The sequence below is a fragment of the Bos mutus genome, chromosome 21 (assembly GCF_027580195.1).
Source record: "Bos mutus isolate GX-2022 chromosome 21, NWIPB_WYAK_1.1, whole genome shotgun sequence".
NCBI classification, from domain to species: Eukaryota; Metazoa; Chordata; class Mammalia; order Artiodactyla; family Bovidae; genus Bos; species Bos mutus.
In genome coordinates, this window is record NC_091637.1 from 22,638,133 (window position 1) to 22,650,814 (window position 12,682).

Genomic DNA, 12,682 nt, shown 5'->3' on the forward strand with positions numbered 1-12,682 from the left:
AGAAATGGTCCCTCCTATTGCTTCTTTCCATATCTAGAGTCATACTATTACAATCATGGGTCTTACAGGACTATATATTATATGAATTGTTTCAAGTAGTGTATTCATTGTTATTTTCCATTACAGACTCAATCACAGATCTGTTAATGCAAGAAACAAGAATCTTGTAAAATAGGCAGAATACCAGTAGCACAGCTATGACATTAATCAGGTCATCGGTAAGTAAGCACTAATACCCTCTAGGAGTTGCATGGCTTTCACTAGAAAAATTCATCTTTACGGTTGAGCAGGTATTTCTGCCCTTGGGGACGGCTGGTGAATAATAATGCAGATGTACAGTGCACAGTGGAGGGGAGAGAGGAGGTCAAAACAAGCAGAGAAAAATACTGTGCTTTTTAAGTTTTTCTTTGCTTGCTTTAAAATATGAATTTTATTTCAGTCCTTCTTAAGATTTTTCCCATGATGTGGATCACCTCATGGCAGCCCTCCCCATTCACCCCTCCTCCACTGGGTGAAGATCACATGTTTCAGGAGCCAGGGGCAGCAGAGGGGGTCTTTCCCCTCCCCTCCCCCACAGCCCTGAGTGCCTGGCCCCTGGCTCTGGTGACATTAGGATGCTGGGCTCTGAGGCTCTGTGACTGAGGAGAGGAGATGGGTGGTGCCTTCACAGCCACCAGTTACTGTACAGGGTTGCTGGTCTCCATGCAGGGGAGCAGTGGGCACACACACATGTACACACAAGTACACTGAAATGCACACAACTGCTCACCTTTATAAAAAGGCAGCCTATGTGTCACGGCCCCTTTAAGAGTTAGGAACGCAATTGGCATTGTGGTGGGGCCCAACTGCTTGTATTGCAGGCTGGGCCACACCCTCATCCTGTGGTTCACATGTGGGTGGGGAGTCAGTGGGCAGGGCTCCCAGAGACCTAGTTTAAGGTGAGAGTGCAAATTGGCCAGGACTCTTCTGAGCTCAGGGCTTCCCAGGTGGCTCAGTGGTAAAGAATCCACCTGCCAATACAGGAGACATAAGAGATGTGGGTTTGATCCCTGAGTAGGAAGATCCCCTGAAGCAGGGCATGGCAGCCCACTCCAGTATCCTTGTCTGGAGAATCCCATGGACACATACAGACTGAAAGTGAAGGGCTGGAAAAAGATATTCTATGCAAATAGGGACCAAAAGAAAGCAGGAGTAGCAATACTCATATCAGATAAAATAGACTTTAAAACAAAGGCTGTGAAAAGAGACAAAGATGGTCACTACATAATGATCAAAGGATCAATCCAAGAAGAAGATATAACAATTATAAATATATATGCACTGAACACGGGAGCACCTCAATATGTAAGACAAATGTTAACAAGTATGAAAGGGGAAATTAACAATAACACAATAATAGTGGGAGACTTTAATACCCCACTCACACCTATGGATAGATCAACTAAACAGAAAGTTAACAAGGAAACACAAACTTTAAACAATAGAATAGACCAGTTAGACCTACTTGGTATCTATAGGACATTTCATCCCAAAACAATGAATTTCACCTTTTTCTCAAGTGCACATGGAACCTTCTCCAGGATAGATCACATCCTGGGCCATAAATCTAGCCTTGGTAAATTCAAAAAAATTGAAATCATTCCAAGCATCTTCTCTGACCACAATGCAGTAAGATTAGATCTTAATTACAGAAGAAAAACTACTAAAAATTCCAACATATGGAGGCTAAACAACATGCTGCTGAATAACCAACAAATCACAGAAGAAATCAAAAAACGAATCAAAATTTGCATAGAAACGAATGAAAATGAAAACACAACAACCCCAAACCTGTGGGACACTGTAAAAGCAGTCCTAAGGGGAAAGTTCATAGCAATACAGGCATACCTCAAGAAACAAGAAAAAAGTCAAATAAATAACCTAACTCTACACCTAAAGCAACTAGAAAAGGAAGGAATGAAGAACCCCAGGGTTAGTAGAAGGAAAGAAATCTTAAAAATTAGGGCAGAAATAAGTGCAAAAGAAACAAAAGAGACCATAGCAAAAATCAACAAAGCCAAAAGCTGGTTCTTTGAAAGGATAAATAAAACTGACAAACCATTAGCCAGACTCATCAAGAAACAAAGGGAGAAAAATCAAATCAATAAAATTAGAAATGAAACTGGAGAGATCACAACAGACAACACAGAAATACAAAGGATCATAAGAGACTACTATCAGCAATTATATGCCAATAAAATGGACAACGTGGAAGAAATGGACAAATTCTTAGAAAAGTACAACTTTCCAAAACTGAACCAGGAAGAAATAGAAAATCTTAACAGACCCATCACAAGCACGGAAATTGAAACTGTAATCAAAAATCTTCCAGCAAACAAAAGCCCAGGTCCAGACGGCTTCACAGCTGAATTCTGCCAAAAATTTAGAGAAGAGCTAACACCTATCCTACTCAAACTCTTCCAGAAAATTACAGAGGAAGGTAAACTTCCAAACTCATTCTATGAGGCCACCATCACCCTAATACCAAAACCTGACAAAGATCCCACAAAAGAAGAAAACTACAGGCCAATATCACTGATGAACATAGATGCAAAAATCCTTAACAAAATTCTAGCAATCAGAATCCAACAACACATTAAAAAGATCATACACCATGATCAAGTGGGCTTTATCCCAGGGATGCAAGGATTCTTCAATATCCGCAAATCAATCAATGTTATACACCACATTAACAAATTGAAAGATAAAAACCATATGATTATCTCAATAGATGCAGAGAAAGCCTTTTTAAAAATTCAATATCCATTTATGATAAAACCCTCCAGAAAGCAGGAATAGAAGGAACCCACCTCAACATAATAAAAGCTATATATGACAAACCCACAGCAAACATTATCCTCAATGGTGAAAAATTGAAAGCATTTCCTCTAAAGTCAAGAACAAGACAAGGGTGCCCACTTTCACCATTACTATTCAACATAGTTTTGGAAGTTTTGGCCACAGCAATCAGAGCAGAAAAAGAAATAAAAGGAATCCAAATTGGAAAAGAAGTAGTAAAACTCTCACTGTTTGCAGATGACATGATCCTCTACATAGAAAACCCTAAAGACTCCACCAGAACATTACTAGAACTAATCAATGATTATAGTAAAGTTGCAGGATATAAAATCAACACACAGAAATCCCTTGCATTCCTATACACTAATAATGAGAAAACAGAAAGAGAAATTAAGGAAACAATTCCATTCACCATTGCAACAGAAAGAACAAAATACTTAGGAATATATCTACCTAGAGAAACTAAAGACCTATACATAGAAAACTATAAAACACTGATGAAAGAAATCAAAGAGGACACTAATAGATGGAGAAATATACTATGTTCATGGATTGGAAGAATCAATATAGTGAAAATGAGTATACTACCCAAAGCAATTTATAGATTCAATGCAATCCCTATCAAGCTACCAACGGTATTCTTCACAGAGCTAGAATAAATAATTTCACAATTTGTATGGAAATACAATAAACCTCAAATAGCCAAAGCTATCTTGAGAAAGAAGAATGGAACTGGAGGAATCAACCTACCTGACTTCAGGCTCTACTACAAAGCCCCAGTCATCAAGACAGTATGGTACTGGCACAAAGACAGAAATATAGATCAATGGAACAAAATAGAAAGCCCAGAGATAAATCCACGAACCTATGGACACCTTATCTTTGACAAAGGAGGCAAGAATGTACAATGGATTAAAGACAATCTCTTTAACAAGTGGTGCTGGGTAAACTGGTCAACCACTTGTAAAAGAATGAAACTAGAGCACTTTCTAACACCATACACAAAAATAAACTCAAAATGGATTAAAGATCTAAATGTAAGACCAGAAACTATAAAACTCCTAGAGGAGAACATAGGCAAAACACTCTCCGACATACATCACAGCAGGATCCTCTATGACCCACCTCCCAGAATATTGGAAATAAAAGCAAAAATAAACAAATGGGACCTAATTAAACTTAAAAGCTTCTGCACAACAAAGGAAACTATTAGCAAGGTGAAAAGACAGCCTTCAGAATGGGAGAAAATAATAGCAAATGAAGCAACTGACAAACAACTAATCTCAAAAATATACAAGCAACCCCTACAGCTCAATTCCAGAAACATAAATGACCCAATCAAAAAATGGGCCAAAGAACTAAATAGACATTTCTCCAAAGAAGACATACAGATGGCTAACAAACACATGAAAAGATGCTCAACATTACTCATTATCAGAGAAATGCAAATCAAAACCACTATGAGGTACCATTTCATGCCAGTCAGAATGGCTGCAATCCAAAAATCTACAAGCAATAAATGCTGGAGAGGGTGTGGAGAAAAGGGAACCCTCTTACACTGTTGGTGGGAATGCAAACTAGTACAGCCACTACGGAGAACAGTGTAGATTTCTTAAAAAACTGGAAATAGAACTGCCTTATGATCCAGCAATCCCACTGCTGGGCATACACACTGAGGAAACCAGAAGGGAAAGAGACACGTGTACCCCAATGTTCATAGCAGCACTGTTTATAATAGCCAGGACATGGAAGCAACCTAGATGTCCATCAGCAAATGAATGGATAAGAAAGCTATGGTACATATACACAATGGAGTATTACTCAGCCATTAAAAAGAATACATTTGCATCAGTTCTAATGAGGTGGATGAAACTGGAGCCTATTATACAGAGTGAAGTAAGCCAGAAAGAAAAACACCAATACAGTATACTAACGCATATATATGGAATTTAGAAAGATGGTAACAATAACCCTGTATACGAGACAGCAAAAGAGACACTGATGTATAGAACAGTCTTTTGGACTCTGTGGGAGAGGGAGAGGGTGGGATGATTTGGGAGAATGGCATTGAAACATGTATAATATCATATATGAAACAAGTCGCCAGTCCAGGTTGGATGCACGATACTGGATGCTTGGGGCTGGTGCACTGGGACAACCCAGAGGGATGGTATGGGGAGGGAGGAGGGAGGAGGGTTCAGGATGGGGAACACGTGTATACCTGTGGCGGATTCATTTCAATATTTTGCAAAACCAATACAATATTGTAAAGTTTAAAAATAAAATAAAATTTAAAAAAAATTTAAAAATTAAAAAATAAATAACTATACTTGGAAAAAAAAAAAAAGAATCCCATGTACAGAGGAGCCTGCAGGCTATAGTCCATGGAATTGCAAAGAGTCAGACACGACTGAGCACTAACACACACACACACACACACACCTGTTCTGGACACAGCCTGGCCAAACTGAGTGTCCGTCGGGTCTTAAAGGGAAAGATTACTCAGACCTTCTTTCTTCCTCATGTTGTAGGGGTGCTGACGCTCTGCTCCGCCCTCACACTAGAACCCCTCCTCCTTCCAGAGACTGGGGGGAAGTGGGCACAGACCCCAGGGCAGCCCTACAGAACCACAGAAGTCAGGATGGACTCAGTTCCCTAAGAAGCTGACCGCCTTTTCTTCCTCTGTTGCCTGTGAAGACTCCTCTGTAAAGAGGGCAGGCTTTTCACAATTTAGTTTCCTTTTCATACTGAGACAGGAGGTAGATGGACCCCATCAGGGTAAAGTGATTGGAGATACATTCCCTATGGACCAAAGCGCCAAGACTAGAGTAGCAAGACTATTAAGGTAGGAGGCTGGGCCCTGCATATTTCTCATTCTCCAAGTCAGGAGATCTCCCTGACCACACATGAGCAGAAAAGCTCCTTGGAAGTCAAAAGGCAGTGATGCTAACCAATGCCAGGCTACCCATAGGCCTCTTCGGAAGAATCCGTCCTGTGTAAGAGATGCATGCACATATGGGAGGATCCGGAGATATATCAAACATGGACTCGGAACCAGGCAAACCAAAATGATTGGCCAAAGGAAATCCAGAAGAAATGTCCCATAAAAGTAATTAAAACTGCCATGAGGGTGTGACTCAGTGACTCTCCCTGACTTTGCCCGGGTTTCTATCCACACGTACTGTACTCTTTTTCCTCATAATACTTGACCTGTTTCACATCTGTCTGTGTGGAAATTCTTTTCTGCAAAGCTGAAGGGCCAGGGCCCTGGTCACTGACCACTGGCCTACTGGCTAGGACCTGTGCTTTCACCACCGGGACCCGGCCTCAATCTCTGCCTGGGAACCCAACCACCGCTCTAAGCTGCTGCAGGCCAAGGCCACCCGAGATCAATACCATCAATGTAGTGCCTTTGTTGAAAGAATCTTTATTATAAAGTAACAGGAAAGCTACCTATGGCATTTCCTCCCACTTGCCAGATCTTTAACAAATCAGTTCGAACTGCAAAAGAGTGGAGGAATTTAGAGACCCATTCAGGGGGTACACTGTTCTTTAGACTAGAAAACATACACGGGTTAGGGTGTATGAAAATTTAAAAATCGTTTTTCTTCTTGGTTACAGAGTCATACTCTAGTTTTGCCAATCGACCAAGATGTGTCTACGTGGACTTCTAGAAGGAATGGAAGTAAAAGGCGTGGGGGGAGAGAAAGCCATTCCAGGAGAAGGGGAGGCAGGACTGGAACCCACACAACTCCGCTGTGAAGATGGCGAGGGTCATAGTGAAGCAGAAGCACCAGATGGACACTCATCTATCCCCTTCCCCGTTTCAGAGCGTCCATGCTGGTCACCAGAGGAAGGGCGCACCTGTGGGGAGCAGCTGCCCCAGGAGGAAGGAGAAGCCCATGACTGGCGTGAAGCTGGGGCCTGAGGAGAGGTTCACGGTAATTCTCGTGCTTTTTAACCTCGTTTGCTGAATAGTTAAACAGCTCTGGGGTTTGATGGGCTTGTTTGGTGTGTCTGTTTTTCTCAGTTTCTGTCTTAGTTCTTCATTCTCTAGAAATATAAGACCACTGACCCCTTAGAACAATGACCTGCTGATCTGGAAAATGTAAGGGCCACACCCAAGTTTAAAAGCCAGCAAGGTGCCTCATGGTTAATGCAAACGTCTCCAAAAATAGCAGCACAGGGTTCCCCCAGCCAGCAGCCTGCAGCCCTTTCCTGCTCCCCTCCTTGTGTAAATCCTGACTGAATCTTGCAGGGGTGGGAGCTGGCTCTCTTGCACAGTGATCCACCTTCTCCCCTTTTGGCCTGCTGCCTTAACATAAGGCTCCTTTTTTTCTCTCCATCGCTTGTCTTTCAGTATTGGTTTCTTCAGAAACCAACAGTCGAGCCTGAGCTAGGGTACAATGCTGGGTATCCACGCAGCAGTCAGGTCCCCGGTGCTCGGGCCCCTCCATCTCCCCCTGGGATGAGGAGGGGGCTGAGGCTGGGAAGGTTGGGGAGGATCTATAGGTATGTTGCTAGAACTACAACATAAGAATTGCAACAGCTACGGAACTTACTAAATTCCGGAACTTGCCCTGTCCCTCCCCAGGCCTTGCTCACAGCCTGCTTTTGCTTTCTGTTGAGAGAAGGCAACTGGCCTCTGAAGGAGCAGCCGAGCTGTTGACTGAGTGAGTACAGGGTGTGCGCCCCAGGAGCCCCTCCCCACCCATTTGGACATAATTTTTGCCCTTTGGAACTTTGGGGTCATTTTGGACCCACCTGAGTGGGACATGGCTTGTTTACGACTCTGTACCAGTCTCTCCCTGAGTGAGAATTGGTTTGTTTGTTTGAAATCTGCTCTGAGTGAGAGAGTGAAGTGAAGTGGGAGGTCTACATCCATCCCTTCTAGAAGTCCACTGGGACGACTCTTGGCAGATTGGCAAACCTAGAGGCATGACCCTATAACCAAGAAAAAGGGGATTTTTAAATTATAATACAGCCTGGTCTATGTATGTTTTCAATTCTGAAGAATCGTGGCCCCTGAATGGTTCTCTATATTACTCCACCATTTTGCAGTTAGAATTGATTTGTTAATGATCTGGTAAGTGGGAGGATATTCTATGTGGGGGTCTTCCTGTTACTCCATAATAAGGGTTCTTCCAATAAGGGCACTAAATTAATGGTAAAAAGAAACTAAACTATGAAAAGCCTGTGTCCTTGACAGACTATTCTGCAGGGAAGGGAGGGAGAAGGGGTCAGCTTCTAAGGGAACTGAATACACCCTGACCTCTGTGGTTCCAGTCCTGATGCCCCAGGCAGGGGCTACCACAGGGTCTGCACCAACCACTCCCCCCGCAATCTGTGGAAGGAGGAGGAGATCTAGTGTGGGGGCGGGCACAGCCTGAGTGCCCCCACAACAGGAGGAAGAAAGGGAGTCTGAAGTAGTCTCTCCCTTTAAGACCCGGATTGGGTGGAGAGGCAGGAAGGGGTAGATTTCCGCTGAGACAATTCCCTGCAGTAGGTCTGAGTGTTAAGAGGACAAACAGTTGACTATTATCGGACTTATACTCCGTTTTCCACCTCAGACCTACTAAACTGGATAATTACCAATCCTCTATGCACAGATGATCTACAAAAAATGGTGGAAACGTTCATTAGTATTTTTTTTAACCCACCACCCAACACGGGCTGATGCACAGACATGGGTGATGATTGTGTTCACAGAGGATGAGTGGCACCTTGTTCTGGACAAAGCCCAACACTCGTCACTCGGTATTTGGCTTCTTGAGGGATAAGCAGACAAGCCTGAGTTGGGTAACACGGCCATAGGCCAAGGGGCCTCGAGAAGCTAAAAGAGGCAAAGACGGACCCTCCCCTGGGGCATCAGAGACAGAGACGCCCTGCTGACACCTTGTTTCAAAACACCGATCTCCAGAACTGTGAGAGAATACTTCCTGCTGTTTTAAGCCATCTGGCTTGTGATAATTGGCTGCAGTAGCCCTACAAGACCAAGATGAATTTCTAGAAATGGAAAATGTATTTTTGTCATATTTTTTAAGTTTCCAGAAAAGATTCCAGACCTCCTGCTCCAGAGATTGATGGTCACAGGGATCCCAGGACTCCCTGTCATATCCTGTGTCCCCCAGTGTCTGAGACTCACAGGGGAGGGTCCACTGATGCCCAAGGAGCCAGGAGGGAAGGAAATAAGTAAAGGGGCTGGAAAGGACTAGGTCCCTGGAGAGGACCAGCAGCACCTGTCTGGGGTGGTGGAAAAGCAAGATGCTCTGGGAAGACAAGGTCTCATGTTTACAAAACAGGAAAAAAGATACAGAAACGCCCTACAAACATGTATACATGTATGTACACACATGTCTACATATGATTTCACAGCATTTGAAATGTATTGAAGGCTGAGGTTGAGGTTGAGGACATGGATGCTCCCTGGATGGAGGGGTGGACACTCTTGTGAGCAGGCAGGAAGCCTAGCCATGCCGAAGATGGGAAACCAGTCACAGATGAGATTATCATAGTCCTGCTTTATGTCAATTGTATATGAGAATAAGAGAAATATAGAAAATACTAAACAGAGATGAGGATGGAAAACAATATAAAGAAAAGAGGCTAGCAGCTGCTTATCTCCAGCAACGCCACTGCCAAGGGAACCAAACCAGGTGACACTGTATCTCCTGAGGCTTGAAAAGGAGCTGTAATCCGAATTTTCACGTGAAATTAAAACAATGTGCAGCCACCAAACACTCAGGGAAGAAATAGTAATGCTAGTGATTCTACATCATTTTTTCATGAAAACACTGATGGAAACTGTGATGGAAACTGAACACATCAAGAGTCCACCTGCAGTGCAAACTGGTCTGCAGTCCCTGATCTGCAGCACATCAAGCTGCATGTGCTGATGTCCAGAGCCAGGGCCTTCTGGGTCCTCTGTGAGGGGGGCGGGGAGGTAGCTGGCATGGATTAGGGTTCCATGTGACAAGCCCTCTGATGAACCCGTCACATGCTTTTATTCATTTAATTGACACAAAGTAGGTATAGAGACATTGAACAGAAGGGGAAACGGAGGTTCTATTGAGTAGCTTGCCATGATCATCCAGCTATGAAGGCTCTACTCCTTGTCACTCTGAGTGTCCATCTCATCTCACCCTTCTCTGCCCTTCTCGCACCTCCTCTTTCCTTCCTCTATTCTGGCCATGACCTTCCCAGCTCACTGTCTTCCAGTCCACATGCCTGGCTGCCGGGCAGGCAGGGCTCAGCCACATCCAGGCTGTGCTATGACCGGAGCACCACGTCCAGGCTCTCATGCCTCCTCTTCTCCATATGCTCTCTCTAATGCATTCAATGGATTCAAAGCATTCAAGTTGTCTCTTATCTTAGGTGGAATTTTAGGGTGAGTTCAAGTAATTAAACTGGGATCAAACTGGGGTACACAGAGCATGACACTCCCTCCCTCCCTCACCCCAGTGCCCCCTCCCTACCCTGGCAGTGCCCACTAGGAGGCCCGCAGGCTCCAGGGCTCCATTGGCAATTGGGCCTCAAGGAGCTTTGTGAGTCCAGGGAGGTTCTCAGGTTTGCTCTGTTTCTTTTTCCAGCCTCAGCTTGTCCCAGGGTTTATTATCAGCAAAGGCAACAAGGCCCCTGATGGCAGGAAGCTGGCTGGGGCTCAGGCTGCTGGCCCTTCAGCCCTGGGGGCCTCTCAGCAAATAGTGCCTTGGAAAGAGGGTGGCCTTCCTTGTGGAGGGGGCGGGCTGGGAGGGGCCTCATTCCCCCCACACACTGCACACTGGAGGAGGCCTTGTGTGAGCAGGACTGCAGCCCTGGCTGGTGGGACTGTCTAGGGCGGTGACCTGGGCAATTCCGTGGTCTCGAAGGTCCCTGCCACTCTGGCCACGTGTCCCTGTCACAGCCCTGAAACCCCTTCAGGCCCCTGTTCTCCTGTCTCAGTTCCAGTCCCGGCCCCTCCTCCATGGGAAGGTTGGCTCCATTCCTGCATCCCTTCTGGGTCAAAAGACATCTACTGGGCTGCCTCAGGGCCCCAGAGACCCTAGGATCCCCCCAGTCATCTCCACTCTGCCCCACCCCCACCCCAGTCCCGGGTGCATTCTCAGGGTCACCCCCTTCCAGGGTTCCTGCAGGGGCCTCCTCTTTCAACTCCTGCCCTTTAAAAGGGGTGATCATCCGTCCATCCCCACCCCTTCCCTGGATGCCCTGAAAGACTATACATCAGTCTCAGACACAGCATCCATGTTCATTTCCAATCCCTTCTTCCCAGCTTGGAAACTGCTAAGCAGTTTCAGGTAGGACTGCTCAGGTAGGACTTCTCCTAGATCTTTCCAGGCTCCCACCTGGATGGCAGCCCTGGAGCCCAACACTATGTTAATCTATTCTGTGGTTCCTCAATGTCACCCCACCTTGGAGTCATGCTGGGTTGGGGTCTCCCTTCCTCATGAGGAAGCATCACATGTGAAGGCAAAAGTGGGTGGAGGGGATTCATAACAGTCCCTACTCCCATGTCATCCTGTCCCCACGGGCTTGCTCTCACCCCGTGGCTCCTCCCTGTTCACCCCTGAAGCTGCCCTCCTCTGGGTGGGGCTGTGTCCCCTCAGACGGCAGCTCCTTCTAGTGATGCTGCGGGGAGGTGAGGCCAGGACACGTGTGCCTTCAGGTTGCTGTAAAAGGAGGCCGTGGCCCTGACGATGTCTCCTGTGTCCCAGAGCCCTGAGTTTTGGTCCTGGGATCCCACCCACGGGCCTGGTTGACCTGCTGGGCTGTAGAACAAAGTGCTCAAACCCATGGCTTTTTAATTTTTATCTTGGATTTCCACTGCTCCACTTTCAACCTTAGGGAAGGCACTTGACTCCTGGTTTTCCCATCTGTAGAACAGGGTTAGCACAACAATAAACAGTTCCTTTCTGAAAAGCCTCGGGGTCAGATATTCTCCAGAATTCAGAATTTTTCAGTTTTGACAGGTGACATGATACATATTCTCTATAGGACATGACACCCCACTGGGGTCTGAAAGCACTTTGGGATCAAACACATTACTGTTTCAGCAAATGGACTTTTGAACATTTACACTGAGTGAAATAAGAAAGAAGGAAGAAAGTTTAGTCCCTCAGTCATGTCCTGCTCTTTGTGACCCCATGGACCGTAGCCTACCAGGCTCCTCCATCCATGGGATTTTCCAGGCAAGAGTACTGGAGTGGGTTGCCATTGCCTTCTCCAGAGGATCCTCCCGACCCAGGGATCAAACCTGGGTCTCCCACATTGTAGGCAGACGCTTTACCATCTGAGCCATCAGGGAAGTCCATACAAAACTATAAATGATCTCCTGCCCGTTCAGCTCAGAATTGGTTACCAAACAATTTTTTTTAATTGTTTTTCTAATTTGAAGGTTTGTGATTGTAGAAAAAGACCACAGTATACTGTATTTCTGTAGATATTGATGCGCAGCAAAAAGACATAAAAATGTTGGTGGTTTGAGGCCAGATCCAACCCATTTGTGAGATGAGACAAGTCTCCTTACAAGGCCAAAGGTGATGGGTGGGGACAGTCATTCTGGAGCAGCTGTGCTCTTACCTGAGTGTCTGAGCCAATGGTTCAAACTCCACAGATCCCGAGCCTCAGCCCTCATAGGGCCTGACCCTTTTCTGATCATCTCATTTAATCCACCTACAGATCTGGATCTTTCTCTGATGAGTCCTAAGTGAAGACCATTCCATACTGGTGACTCTAACCTGCCAGACCTTCACAACACCATGTTTACCAGAGGGATACTTCCTGACCTAGTATATGTGGAAACCCTGTACTCCCTCTTCAGCCTCGTGCAGATGATCTCCATATATGT

At 45.3% G+C, this 12,682-nt stretch overlaps 1 long non-coding RNA gene across 1 annotated transcript; it reads left to right on the plus strand.

Moving 5' to 3' along the window:
- The first annotated feature begins 122 nt into the window (after positions 1–122).
- Positions 123–12,676, plus strand: LOC138984393 (uncharacterized). Its single transcript, XR_011461652.1, has 4 exons — positions 123–218; positions 6,669–6,779; positions 7,433–7,511; positions 12,514–12,676. It is a non-coding gene; the product is annotated as an uncharacterized lncRNA (long non-coding RNA).
- Positions 12,677–12,682: the final 6 nt, after the last annotated feature.